The sequence below is a fragment of the Canis lupus genome, chromosome 3 (assembly GCF_011100685.1).
Source record: "Canis lupus familiaris isolate Mischka breed German Shepherd chromosome 3, alternate assembly UU_Cfam_GSD_1.0, whole genome shotgun sequence".
In the NCBI taxonomy this organism is placed as follows: Eukaryota; Metazoa; Chordata; class Mammalia; order Carnivora; family Canidae; genus Canis; species Canis lupus.
The window spans coordinates 3,536,635-3,550,590 of NC_049224.1; the positions used below are offsets into that span (position 1 = coordinate 3,536,635).

Here is a 13,956-nt window from a genome sequence, read left to right on the forward strand (position 1 = left end):
GTCCCCGTCGCCCCGAGCGGCCCACAGGGGGCGGGAGAGGCCCGGGCCCAGCTGCAGCGAAGGCCGCCCCAAGGTCCTGGGGTGACCGGGTCGGAGCGGGAGGCCCGGCCCTGCAGCCCCGCAGCCCTGCAGCCCCGCAGCCCCGCAGCCCTGCGCCCCGCCTGGGCCGGTGCCCAACGGCCCCCCAGGAACGGGGCGCCACGGGAGGGGGAACCCCCGCAACCAGGGGAGGCTCCAGGGCGGCACGGGGACCTCGGGGACGGGGATCCCCGGGTCCGGACGAGGCCCCGCCCTGCCCCCCGGGCCCTGCTGGTCACCTTGCTGCTGAGATCACCGGAACACAGTTTCTGGGTATTTATTCCCGTGATTTGTTTATTGCCTCCTCTGCCAAGGGGGAGGTTCCGCGGGAAGACCACGCCGGCCTCACTTACTCCCTCATGGCTTGGGGCGGTTCATCCCCCAGAGCCGAAGATTTAGTGATGGGGAGGTGACCCCGAAACCCCGGGGGGAGGGAGGAGAGTGTCAGTGAGCGGGTGACCCCTGGGAGCAAACTGGACCTCGGTCCTCCAGTGTTCAGAGACTGGGGCATTTATCAGCTGTGTTCTGGGTATCACTGGTTAGGGCCCATCACAGGTGTTAACACCTCTCTGAGCATATGCCCCCCAGCCCCCCTCCACCCCCTCGTCCCCTCAAACACCCCCAGCGGAGAAACTTAAGGACCCATCAGCCCGTAGAGGGAACTGTGTAGGGCCTCCAGAGAAGGCTACGGACCTGGGCTGGGCATGAACTGTGTAGACCAGGCTGGGCTGCTTGTAGACTGGTTCCCATCCGACTCCGGCCTGCTGTGAGCTCCCTGAACTACAGCTGAAGAAATAGAAGATTGATACCTGAATGCATTAAAGAGAAGGTGAATGGGATTCTAGTAATGATAATGTCACAGAGGACTGGTCTTTCTTTCTGGGTGTTGGCTTTAATATTTTTAAACATTTTATGTATTAATTTTTTTAAAAAAGATTTTACATATTTACCGCAGACAGACACACAGAGGGAGAGAGAGAGAGGCAGAGACACAGGCAGAGGGAGAAGCAGGCTCCACGCAGGGAGCCCGAAGTGGGACTCGATCCCGGGTCTCCAAGATCATGCCCTGGGCTGAAGGCAGACACCTAACCCACTGAGCCACCCAGGGATCCCCCTTATTAATTTTAGAGAGGCGGGGAGCAGAGGCAGAGGGAGAGGCAGGGTCCCCGCTGAGCAGGGAGCCTGACCTGGGGCTCAGTGGCTGGACCCTGGGATCACGACCTGAGAGGCTAGGCAGATGGTAACCAACTGAGCCTCCCAGGTGCCCCTTGGCCTTAATTTTGACCCAAATTCTTCACATTCTCTGTCAAACTGAGAAAGATCTAGCAGGTTTTTCCTGCCACGTGCATTTTCCTTCTCTTCCTCCTTGCCTTGCTGGTCGCTGCTTTATATACTTTCCTCAGAGAGAAGTGTTTCCCTATGCTCATTCCATCCTCAGAAAAAAACACTTCATGACTGACTTCATCCCTGTTCACTTCTCAATGAGAAAAATATTGCTAGGTTTCTTGGAAATAAATACAACATTACTTATTGATCCAGTTTTCCTGGTATATAAGCTATTGGCTATAAATTAGTTGGCCTGCTTTTAGCAGTTGCATTAATTCTTTTGGGCCAGTTGAGTACCATTTAGTGCACAAACAGCAAGAAAAGTTAAATTTACAGCATTGCACACTGCAACCATTAATCTAGATCAACACATTCTAGGGATCGCTTCCTCCTTTCCTCCTCTTTATATAGTTTTCATCTGGACTATGAATAGGACTTCTTTTCCTGGGCAAAGAAGTATTATCTTCAAAGTTTTCAGATTCTTTTTTTTTAATTCTTTTTTTTTTTTTTTTTTAAGATTTTATTTATCCATGAGAGACACACAGACAGAGGGAGAAAGCAGGCTCTCTGAGGGGAGCCCGATGTGGAACTCAATCCCAGGACCCTGGGGTCACGCCTTGGGTTGAAGGCAACCACTCTATCACTGAACCCCACAGGCGTCCAGTTTTCAAATCCTTGATTAATAATTGTAAAAATCTTATAACCTTCAGTGAAATTCCTGATGTGCACATTCTTTTTGTTTTTCTTCCACAACTCTTGGTTCACATGAGCTTAGCTTAATTCTATTACATAGCAAATGCTCTGTGAGAGTAAACTTTATGTAGGCGGTAATAATGAATTTGAAATTATCAAACATCTGATTTTATCTCCAATTGTTTTCTATGGGACCTCTCATTTGTCATAATCAATATTTTTTTCTGGCTTCATGGTGACCTGCTATAATACTGAATAATAAATGCAATTTTCCTGGCAAAGTTCATCTAAATAGTACTACTTGAACTTAAAATTATTAAATAAACTCACTTCTCTTTACGTTTCCTCTGATGGTTAATTTTATGTGTTAAATTGGCTAGGCCAGGGGATCCCTGGGTGGCTCAGCGGTTTGGCGCCTGCTTTTGGCCCAGGGCGCGATCCTGGAGTCCCGGGATCGAGTCCCACGTCGGGCTCCCTGCATAGAGCCTGCTTCTCCCTCTGCCTGTGTCTCTGCGTCTCTCTTTCTCTGTGTCTATCATAAATGAATAAATAAATAAATCTTTTTAAAAAATTGGCTAGGCCATGGTACCCTAGTTTTTTGTCAAGCACCCATCTAGATGTTGTTATGGAAGTAATCTTCAGGTGTGATTCGTGTTTAAATCAATAGACTTTGAGTAGAGCAGGATACTCTCTGTAATAAGTCCCATCCAATGAGTTGAAGGCCATAAAAGAAAGAGTGAAGTCTTGGAGGAAGAAGGAATTCTGCTAGTGGGTTGCCTTGAGACGTGAGACTGTAGCATCAACGGAATCCCAGGGTCTCCAGCCTGCCAGTCTATCCCACAGATTTCAGACTTCCACACCCACAATTTCATAAGCCAATTCCTTAAAATAAAACTCTCTCTCTCTCTCTCTCTCTAGAGGCTGCATTAAATGCATCCTCTAGGGATCCCTGGGTGGCGCAGCGGTTTGGCGCCTGCCTTTGGCCCAGGGCGCGATCCTGGAGACCCGGGATCGAATCCCACGTCAGGCTCCCGGTGCATGGAGCCTGCTTCTCCCTCTGCCTGTGTCTCTGCCTCTCTCTCTCTCTGTGTGTGACTATCACAAATAAATAAAAAAAAATTAAAAAAAAAAAAATGCATCCTCTAGAGAGAGAGAGAAAGATGCAGTTCCTAGGTTGCAAAGGAAGTAAATGTTCAAAGGAAAGTCCATATGTTTGGAAGAATTGCTTCCTTGCTTCCCCTCCATTCTTCCAGCCATCATGTTGAGTAGTAAGGACCCAAAAGTGAGAAGTCATGGGCACTCCTCTCAAGTTCCAATATGATAAAATGATAGCAGAAATAGGTATAACGGTTGCAGACATACTTAGGGAGGCAGACGCCCCCAATGCCAGGAGCAGCTGGGGAGGTTTAACAGATAAGCCACAGTTAAGCTGAATCTTGAGAGATCAGTAGGAGTTGACTAACTGCTATAGGAAAATGATCTAGACAAGTATAATATTTGATTAAAAAATATGACAACTGCCTATTATATTCATTAATTCATTCAACAAATATTTATTGACTGCATGTTTTGTGCCAGGGATGCTTTTTGTCCTCAGTTGGGATTCATATTTTTACATCCCCCTTCCCAGGCTAGGGAAAGCCCATCATGTTTATCCTGCCGGATGACTGTCTTTCAAAGTTCAGCTCCATCACATCCTGTAGCAGATGTTGGGGATAAAATGGTGAGCGAAAGCAAGCACGTAAAAAAGAACTGCTTAGGATTCACTTTAGCAATCAGTGACAGAGCCCCTAAAATAACAATGGCTTAAGCATGATAGAATTTTATTTTTCTCTCATCAAACTGTTCAGATCTATGATCTAGACTTGGAGTGATAGAATTAGGCTTCTCTACCTTGCTGCTCTGTCAACCTCATCCTGCAGCTATCACTTGATTCAGATGTCTGCCGCAGCTCTGATTCTCTTGTTTAAGCCAAAAGGAAAGAAGAAAGGAGAAAGAGATAAGTATTTATCTTCTCTTTACAGTCACTTCTGAAAGTCATATTTATCACTTTCACCCTTTCCAGAACTTAGTTATACAACTACGACTAGTCTTCGTTAGTGGCAGCCAGATGCCCGGCCAAAAATTGAAGAAAGACAGACATATATTGAGAGCAATGGACTGTGTTGCAGAAGGAAGAGAATCAGAATGAATATTTCAGCCTCAGGGCTGAAAAATAGAGTTGGATAGAAGTAATTGCTCTTTTAATGTCTTTTAAAATCTTCACTACAGGGATGCCTGGGTGGCTCAGCAGTTGGGTGCCTACCTTCGGCCGAGGTTGTGATCCCGGGATCCAGGATCGAGCCCCTCATCTGGGTGCCCTGCGAGGAGCCTGCTTCTCCCTCTGCCTATGTCTCTGCCTCTCTCTCTCTCTCAGTTTATGTCTCTTATGAATAAATAAATACATCTTTAAACTAAAATCTTCACTATAGAATTCCATTGTTTTAACGATAGTCATTTGGAGCAAGTTATTTAGAAGAAAGGTGAACTTGAATTTCTCCAAAAATCAGGAAACATTCATATTTTCTGTGTGAATGAATTGATTAATGATTAAAACAATTGGTTTTTTAAAGGTGAATCCCTACTCAATAGGTACATCTTCTTTCTTATTTTGAATCTTTCAAATGATACATGTGAGAGGAAATCACAAGCATTGAAAACTCAAAATAGAAGTCAATAACAAGGATTCTCACTGATAGCAAAAGTCTGAAACATTTTTAATCATTGAATTAAGCCATATCTATGTCGTAGCCATGGAGGAGCACTGATCATTGTTCCCTCTCAGAGAAACTGCCATGAAAAAAATTATTGGCCGTCATGCCCCTGGACCCTTAAAAGTTTCACACCAAGGCCAGAGCCTCTGACTGTTCCTAGGGATTCGCTGAATACATTGAGAACAGGAGAGAAGTAACCTGTGAATTTCCAAGCCTGGTCCTCAAGGAACCTTTCAACTTCTGCTCTCAGTTTTCACATGCCAACACCACATGAAGAAACCCAGGCATCCTTCTTGAAGATCAGAAACTATGTGGAGAGAGTGGCTCAGTCGAAAGCCAACAATAACTGCCAGACCTATATGGACATCTTGAACCATCTAGTGCCAGTCAAATTGTCAAGGGACTTGCAACCACATGAATAATTCCATGGAAGACCTGCAGAAAAACTGCCTGAGTCCAACACACATTGCTGACCCACAGAAAAATGGTCAAATCAAGTAGTTGAGCTACTAAGCTATTAAATTTAGGAGCAGCATGTTAAGGACCAAGAAATAATCGACACACACCAAAAATATAAGGTACATGGTGGCTGAAAATTGAATGTGTGTATGTGTGTATTTATATGTGTATATATATGTATACATGCATATATATGGTATATACTAACAATATGAAAGTCTGCATTTCTATATTAATATCAAAAATATAGGTTTTAAGACAAAAGCCATTGTTAGAGTTAAAGAAAGTCAATAGAATTCTAAGCTGTATACACCTGATAAAATGTTCTCAAAATATATAAAACAAAAAAATGGAACAGATGGAACTATAAGAAGAAACAGATAAATCTATAATCACCGCAACTGCATTAGTGATTAGCTCACGCAGACAGAAAAATAAGCATAAAGGAGATTTGAATGCACAGTTAAAAAGCTGGATTTAATCAACATATAAAGACCCTTTTACTGTTTAGTAGTAAGAATCCGAGGTGGTCCCCAAGATTCCCACCCCTTGATGTGCATGCCCTGTAAAATCCCCTCCCCGTTAGCTTGCATAGGGCCCATGGATGTGATAAGACTGTTACTTCCTTGATTATATGACATTACATAGGACCCCATCTTTTCAGATTGGAGAGAGATTCTCCTTCTGGCTTTAAAAAAAAGTAACTTGGGATCCCTGGGTGGTGCAGTGGTTTAGCGCCTGCCTTTGCCCCAGGACGTGGTCCTGGAGACCCCGGATCAAGTCCCACGTCGGGCTCCCTACATGGAGCCTGCTTCTCCCTCTGCCTGTGTCTGCCTCTCTCTCTCTCTCTCTCTCTCTCTCTCTCTGTCTCTCATGAATAAATAAATAAAATCTTTAAAAATAAATAAAAAATAAATTAAAATTTAAAAAGTAGGGATCCCTGGGTGGCGCAGCGGTTTGGCGCCTGCCTTTGGCCCAGGGCGCAATCCTGGAGACCCGGGATTGAATCCCACGTCGGGCTCCCGGTGCATGGAGCCTGCTTCTCCCTCTGCCTATGTCTCTGCCTCTCTCTCTCTCTCTCTCTCTCTCTCTCTGTGACTATCATAAATAAATTTAAAAAATTAAAAAATATATACATTTCCTTATTTAAAAAAATTTAAATTAAATTAAATTTAAAAAGTAACTTGCCATGTGTAAAAGGACCACATGGCTAGAACCAGAGGGGGCTGTAGGAGCCCTAGGACCCCAGGCCAGCAGCTAGTCAAAATATGAGGACCTCAGTTCTATAATGACAAGGAATTGAATACTACCAACAGTCCGAATAAGTTTGGAGGACCCTAAGGTGCAAATGAGAACACTGTTAGATGCTTCGATCTCAGTCTTGTGATACCCTGAGCAGAGAACCCATGCCCAGACTTCTGACTTACAGAAACTGTGAGGTAATAAAAACGGATGTCATTTTAAGCCTCTAAGATTTTGTTAATTTGTTCCATATGAATAAGAAACTAATATACACTCTATCATTAGAAAAGCATATCCTGGGGCACCTGGATGGCTCAGTCAGTTAAGTATTTGACTTTGGCTCAAGTCATGATCTCCGGGTCCTGGGATCCAGCCCACACTCACTGGGGAACCTGCTTGTCCCTCTCCCTTGGTCTCTCCCCCCAACTTGTGGCCTCTCTTTCTCTCTCTCTCAAACAAATAAATAAAATCTTTAAAAGAAAAAAAAGAGAAAAGCATATTCTTCTCAACCTCACATGCAATATTTATTAAAATTGATCACGAATAACATCTTGGAGCTGGTTCCAGCAAATTTCAAAGGACTGATGTCACATAAACTATATTCTTTGATCCCAGTACAATTAAAACAACAATCTGTTCATGGATTTCAGTGGATCCCAAAAGTTTTCAGTGCCCAAATGTAGCCTAAAAGTGCTAAGAGGGCTGGGTATACCTGAGCAAAAGATGAGATCAGAAGGAGGCCACCGTGAATGGAAATGTTGGATCCAAGGGCAAAAAAAGATTGTGACTGTGAACTCAGCAGTGGCACCTATGTCCAAATAACTCACAACAGGCTAAAGATGAGCTTCCCTTCCACGGGCACTGGTCTGGGGCAGCCAGGTAGCCACTTGGCAGCAAGACCGGCAATGGCTCTGAGGATGCTTTTCTCCAGACCATCGCAGAGTCAAGAAAGCCCCCAAACACCTAACATCACCTGAAGAGAAGCAGGTAAGAAGGAAGAGAAGTGAAAGACTAAGCACTAAGCCCAAAGAGAATGGATAGCCTCAGAAAGCATTAAAATAGAAACAGATACTCTTAAATGCTATTGACTGACAAGTTTACAATTTATTTTCCCTGCTATGCAGCACAGGTGGCTAGTGAGGTATTTTTTTTTCCATACCTGAGGAGTGTAATTAAGAACTTTTTAACCCACTATGAAAATGTTCTTTGAAACTCATTTAAAAGAACAGTACTTAAATCAATTATAATATAGCATCTCACAGCAGGTGTCTGTTTGTCGAATCTATCTCTCTACCAAGATCTCAAGCTCAAGAGTTTAACAAGGACCAGGCATATAACACAAATGAAAGAAGCAGACTAAGTTTAAAAGAATAGGGTGTGGTAGAATTTTCGGTAAATTGAGGAGCATATGCCCACCCCACAAAAAAAAGGATCTCAGATTCTGTGGACTGGTTCCAATGGGCCACCATTTCGCCTCTTCCGTGCTTTGCAATATGCATGCATATTTGTTACCTCTACCACGGCTTGACCATTACATCATAGTTAAATATTTTTAGATCTGTTTCCCCTACAGTGATATATTCCAAAATGCTGGAACAGTGCTCGCTTCGGCAGCACATATACCATAATGCTGGAACAGTTTCCTGTTCTTTATACCCCCAGGATATATCCCTTAGCATACAGTAAGACCGCAATAAATACTAGCAGTGGAAATCATGAATGAGGGCCCCAGAGTAGCAAATCATCCAGATCAATGCATTAAATGAATGATGGCAAGAGTAATCAAATCACAGACATGAGCATGAGCATGAGGCACCTCACAGAATCCTGCCTCTCTGTAGAGTGACATGCAAATAGCTGACAGCTCTCTGCTTAATGACAGTCTGTAACCTGAGATTCCAGAAGCTTAGTGTTTGGAAAGGCACTAATTTCTTTCATTTTTAATTAGGTGACCAGTGATTAGATTATTATTGCAAGAGACAAGCTGATTAAGAAGTCACTGACAAGTCATTTGTCCTCCTCCAAGGGCTGTCACAAGGGTACATTTACATAATGACAGCTTCCCAGCTGGGAACTCTACTCTCTGCTAGTGTCACTTCTGGCAATAAATGCTGGTCCCTCACTATTTGGGACTTCAGTAAATTTTCCAAGCAAGCCATCTTCTAGAGAAAATTCTGGGCAGCCCAGGTGGCTCAGCGGTTTAGCGCCTGCCTTCAGCCCAGGGCCTGATCCTGGAGTCCCAGGATCGAGTCCCACATCGGGCTCCCTGCGTGGAGCCTGCTTCTCCCTCTGCCTGGGTCTCTGCCTCTCTCTGTCTCTGTGTCTCATGAATAAATAAATAAAATCTTTTAAAAAAAGAGAGAAAATTCTTATCAAAAAGTCTTAGAAATGGAAATGTACTCAAAGAGAATTTGCTAAGGCTGCTCCTCTCTCTCTCTCTCTCTCTCTCTCTCTCTCCCCTTTTTTCCTGGAAAGTAAGTTTCTTAAGGATGCTGATGATAGGGTGGTAGAGGAAGGGGAGGGTCCATCAGTTCTGTCTTAGAAAGAATGCTTTGGGGGTGGGGATTGGTTAAAAGAGCATCACCCTAAAGAGGGTGGGACATATAAGGGAGTGAGTGTGAGTGTGTGTGTGTGTGTGTGTGTGTGTGTAGCTGGGGTAGGAGTTGGAGAGTAGGGTGTGAGTAGAAGGTTCTCTCCTAAATATTATTATCTTTGAAAAGCAGGAAAACATCTTTTCACTTGATAGTTTTGTTTTTTTTTTTAAGTAGGCTCCACACTAGAGCTCAATGTGGGGCTTGAACTCACAACCCCGAGATCAAGACCTGAGCTGAAATCAAGAGTCAGATGCTCAACTGACTGAGCCACCCAGGCACCCCTTACTTGATAAATTTTTCAAACTAGAGCAGCTCCAAGCCTCTAGTCTGCCTTGTTACTTTTATTTTTTCTTATTTTTCATTTTCAAAAGACTTTCAAGGCTCATTGTGTTTCTCCCTTTTTACACAAACAGTTGATTACATTCATTAAAAGAAATGTTCAGTGGGATAAGACGGAGAGAGAGAGACATAGCAAGAGAGATGGAGTCCCACCTCGGATTATTTCAGATTAGTGAAGCCTCAGTTGTTTTCTAAATAGAATACCATTAATCAAGTCCCTAAATTGAATCACAAGAAAAGACAAATGGAAGAACTGAACTTCAAACACAACCTTCAAAATAACTGAAAAATAGAGAAGAAACCAGCTCATTTGGAGTAAGTATTCCAAATTAAAGAAAATTCTAATTATGTAAAATAAAGCAAACTGTATTTTTCAATGTTGCCAGCTAGGAATCGCTCCGGACTACTTAATGATGTTCTTCTTCTTCTTCTTTTTTTTTTTTTTTAAGATTTTATGTATTTATTCATGAGAGACACACAGAGAGAAAAGCAGAGACACAGGCAGAGGGAGAAGCAGGCTCCATGCCGGGAGCCCGACATGGGACTCGATCCCGGGTCTCCAGGATCCCACCCCGGGCTGAAGGCGGCGCTAAACCGCTGAGCCCCCGGGGCTGCCCTACTTAATGATGTTACCCTTATGTCTGAGATTATCTGAAACAAGTGAAACATTTTCCATGCATTTTTTTTTACATTATTAAATTGTTTGGTAAATTTCTTTTTTTCTCCATAAGTGATGATGATACTCAGTACAGGGTCCAAATGGTGGGAGTACATCAACACAGAAAAGGGTATATTCCAAGAACATAGGAACATAACGGTTCAATATCAGAAAATCTACTAACGAAGTTCAGCATATTAGCAGATTAAAAGGAAAAAAACAACACCAGTTATTTCTTTGCCCATGAACCTGTGGTTTGGGCAGGACTTGGTAGGTACAGCCCACTTCTGCTTCCTACAGCTTTCCTTGGGTGGTTAAACTGAGCCTGGCCATTCAACTTCCAGGTTAGCTCACTTACCAGCAAGTTGGTCCTCACTGCTGTGTAGACGGCTAGCTGCATTTTCAGGGGAGCAGCTCCTGTCACAGGGTCGCTTGAGCTTCTCTCCAGCAGGCAGCGGGACTCCACAAGCAAGTGTTCCAAAAGACCTGGGTGAACGTGGCAAGGCTTCTTAGGATTTAGCCTTGGACATCAAATGCCCCCTGCATTCCATTAGTCAAGCAAGTCTCTTGGGCAAGCCTAGAGTCAAGGGAAGGGACTACATAGTCTGGCTGGGTGCGGAGGGTACCAGCTTTTGTAGGAATGGGGTGTGAACACTAGCTGCTTGCACTTGGAGATGATGGTGTCCGAGGAAAGGGATAGCCCCTCCTTTTCCTGGGGACAAGAAGTCACTGGTCCTGTGGGAAGCTGAACCTGGGTGCAGCCCCTCCGGCAGAGAAAGTCAGCTGGGTGCCAGTTAGCCCGTTGACCAGATGCCTCACAGTGAACACCACATTCGGACGTTTAGCCAATCTTCTCGCTGCCCTTCAGGCCTGTTTGTCTGTCTGTCTCTGCCGTCGTCCTGGATGCTTCTTGGGTCCCCTCAATCAGGAGATTTTTGAATGATTCATTTCTCTCTGTTTTCTCTTGTTGAAATTCCTGTTATTTGGACATTGGATTCCCTGGACGATTCCTCTAACCTTCTTGTCTTTTTTTTTTTTTTCCTTCTATTTTCCATCTCTATATATTATATTTGCTCTGCTTTCAGGAACATTGCCTCGATTTCATCTTCTAATGTTCTTTTTTTTTTTAAGATTTTATTTATTTATTCATGACAGACACAGAGAAAGAGAGAGAGAGGCAGAGACATAGGCAGAGGGAGAGAGAGAAGCAGGCTCCACTCAGGGAGCCTGATGTGGGACTCGATCCTGGGTCTCCAGGATCACGCCCCGGGCCGAAGGCGGCGCCAAGCCACTGGGCCATCAGGGCTGCCCTATCTTCTAATGTTCTATTGAGTTTTTTCCCCACTGCTATAATGTTTATAATTTCCAAATCTTTTTTGTTGTTGTTGTTATTCTTTATAAATTTCTTAGCACCCTCTTCTTGTTTCAGAGTTACAACATTTTGTCTTTCTGAGAATATTAAAGGTCGTTTGGGTTTGGGTTTAGTTTTGTTTTTTAAGTTTTCTTCTACCTGGGGAGATTCTAGGTCCTCCAAGTTGCTGTTTTCTGTTTGGTTTTGTCCTCGTTTTCTTTGTTAGCTTTCCTCAGATACCTGGAAATCCTTGGCTGTCTGCCCTTGATAGGGAACTAAAAAGCTCATTCGGAAGCCCTGGGCATGTGAAGGAGACTTATCATTGGGCTTCTCTTTAAGTTTATCTGGACGAGTCATTTGCTAGGAAAGCCCTGGTGCTGATATATGTAGGTATTTCCTTTTTGCCTGGTCAGAGTTCCAAGAATCTTCAGACCCTGACTAGAGAATGAGAGTCTGTCCGACTATTCTGGAGACCAAGTAAGGGATGGTGTCCAGAGGGTTCTGCATTCAACATTAGGTATATCTGTGTAGATATACATTCCGCCCTGTTCTTGGCTTTGTAGCCATGTTCCCTCAACTGTGCTGAAGATGCCCTTTCCCCTCACTCCCTGTGCAGAGATCCTCTTTTACACTCTCCAGAAATAAACCTCTAGTCTTCTCCCTAGATGGACAATGGGCAATGGCCCAGAGCCACAGAGAGGAGGACATTTTTATTTAAAAAGATTTTTTTAATTAAATAAATTGAGAGAGAGGAGGAAAAACAGAGGGAGAAGGAGAAGCAGACCCCCTGCTGAGCAGAGAGCCCAACGTGGGGCTTAATCCCAGGACCCTGAGATCATGACCCAAGCTGAAGGCAAATGCTTAACCAACTGAGCCACCCAGGTGTCCTAAGACAAGGACATTTTTTTTTTACAAGGACATTTTTAAATCTAACAGCATCCACCCATACCTTTAATGATAGCATGACTCCAACACAGACACCCTCACAAGTGGACACACCTTGCATCCAATTCCAAACCTACCTGGAACGAATAGTTCCTGAACTTTTTCAAGGCTCTAGAGTAAATCACAGATTGTATTTGTTCTCAACCTTCCAGGCTAACAGTTGGCTCTCAACCACCTGCTTTCCATCCTACGAAATTTTGTTGCTGTTTTCTCCTACCAAGCTGTCTCTACATTGAGTTTTTGATTCTTTAAAACATACCCTGTCTATAGTTTTAACATGGTTTAGGTAAGGGGTCAAATTAGATCTACCACCTTATCCCAGTCAGCATCTTTTTTCTTTTTAATTTGGGTATAGGGATCCCTGGGTGGCGCAGAGGTTTAGCGCCTGCCTTTGGCCCAGGGCGCGATCCTGGAGACCCGGGATCGAGTCCCACATCGGGCTCCCCGTGCATGGAGCCGGCTTCTCCCTCTGCCTATGTCTCTGCCTCTCTCTCTCTCTCTGTGTGACTATCATAAATAAATAAAAATTAAAAAAAATTTTGGGTATAGTTGACCCACAATGTTGCATTCGTTTCAGGTGTACGACAAATAGATCTGACAAGTTTATATATTACCCTGTGTTGACCACAAATGTGGCTCCCTTCAGCTCCCATATATCTCTATTACAGCATCATTGGGCACCTCGAGTCGGACCCGCTGGGGAAGCCGCAGGATGAATGTGGGGGTGGCATACTGCGAAGTAAACCCCAACACTTGAGTGATGGATAGCTGGGGCATCTGGCTGGCCTACATCATCTTGGTAGGACTGCTGCATGTGGTTCTACCCAGCATCCCCTTCTTCAGCATACCGTTGTCTGGACCCTGAGCAATGTCACCCATAATTTGTGAAAGGGACACCCTTTGAGACCCCTGACCAAGGAAGGGCTCGGCTACTGACACGCTGGGAACAGATGGACTACGGGCTCCAATTTACCTCTTCCTGCAAATTCCTCAGCATCTCTCCTATTGTACTCTACCTCCTGGCCAGCTTCTACACCAAGTATGATGCTGCTCACTTCCTCAGCAACACAGCCTCATTGCTTAGTGTACGGCTGCCTAAATTACTCCAATTCCACAGGGTTCATCTCTTTGGCATCAACAAATACTGAGGGATAGGGCTGGGGTAACACTGGACCCAAGGGCTAGAACATCCTTCCCTTCTCCGTATTGTCTTCTGTATCTTGAAAGCCTGAGAACTATATTACCTTTCCCAAACTCCAGGAAGAGAACAGATTGGAAAATGGGGGTCCCAGGGCCCAGACCTAAGAGCAGATTTTTTTGAATCAGGAAAGGTGGGAAAGATAAGAGCTAAATCACTCTCCTTTACAGCAGGAAGCCATGTCTAAACAGCTTGTTTGGTAACTGAGCTGCTTGTTTTGTGATTTTTTTCTAGATCTTCTACCCACACCACTTTCCAGCTCTGTTTTGCTGTGTATTTTCCTTATAATAAAGATACTTTTTTTTCCAAAACAACAACAA

At 44.1% G+C, this 13,956-nt stretch overlaps 1 long non-coding RNA gene and 1 pseudogene across 2 annotated transcripts; both read left to right on the forward strand.

Moving 5' to 3' along the window:
• Positions 1 to 209: 209 nt before the first annotated feature.
• Positions 210 to 4,428, forward strand: LOC111095339. Of its 2 annotated transcripts, none has more exons than XR_005356274.1 (3): positions 210 to 351; positions 817 to 907; positions 4,369 to 4,428. It is a non-coding gene; the product is annotated as an uncharacterized LOC111095339 (long non-coding RNA). The 2 variants fall into 2 exon arrangements; XR_005356275.1 differs by lacking the exon at positions 4,369 to 4,428 and adding an exon at positions 3,728 to 4,362.
• Positions 4,429 to 13,150: 8,722 nt separating this feature from the next.
• Positions 13,151 to 13,692, forward strand: LOC100683636 (annotated as a pseudogene).
• The last annotated feature ends 264 nt before the right edge of the window (positions 13,693 to 13,956 follow it).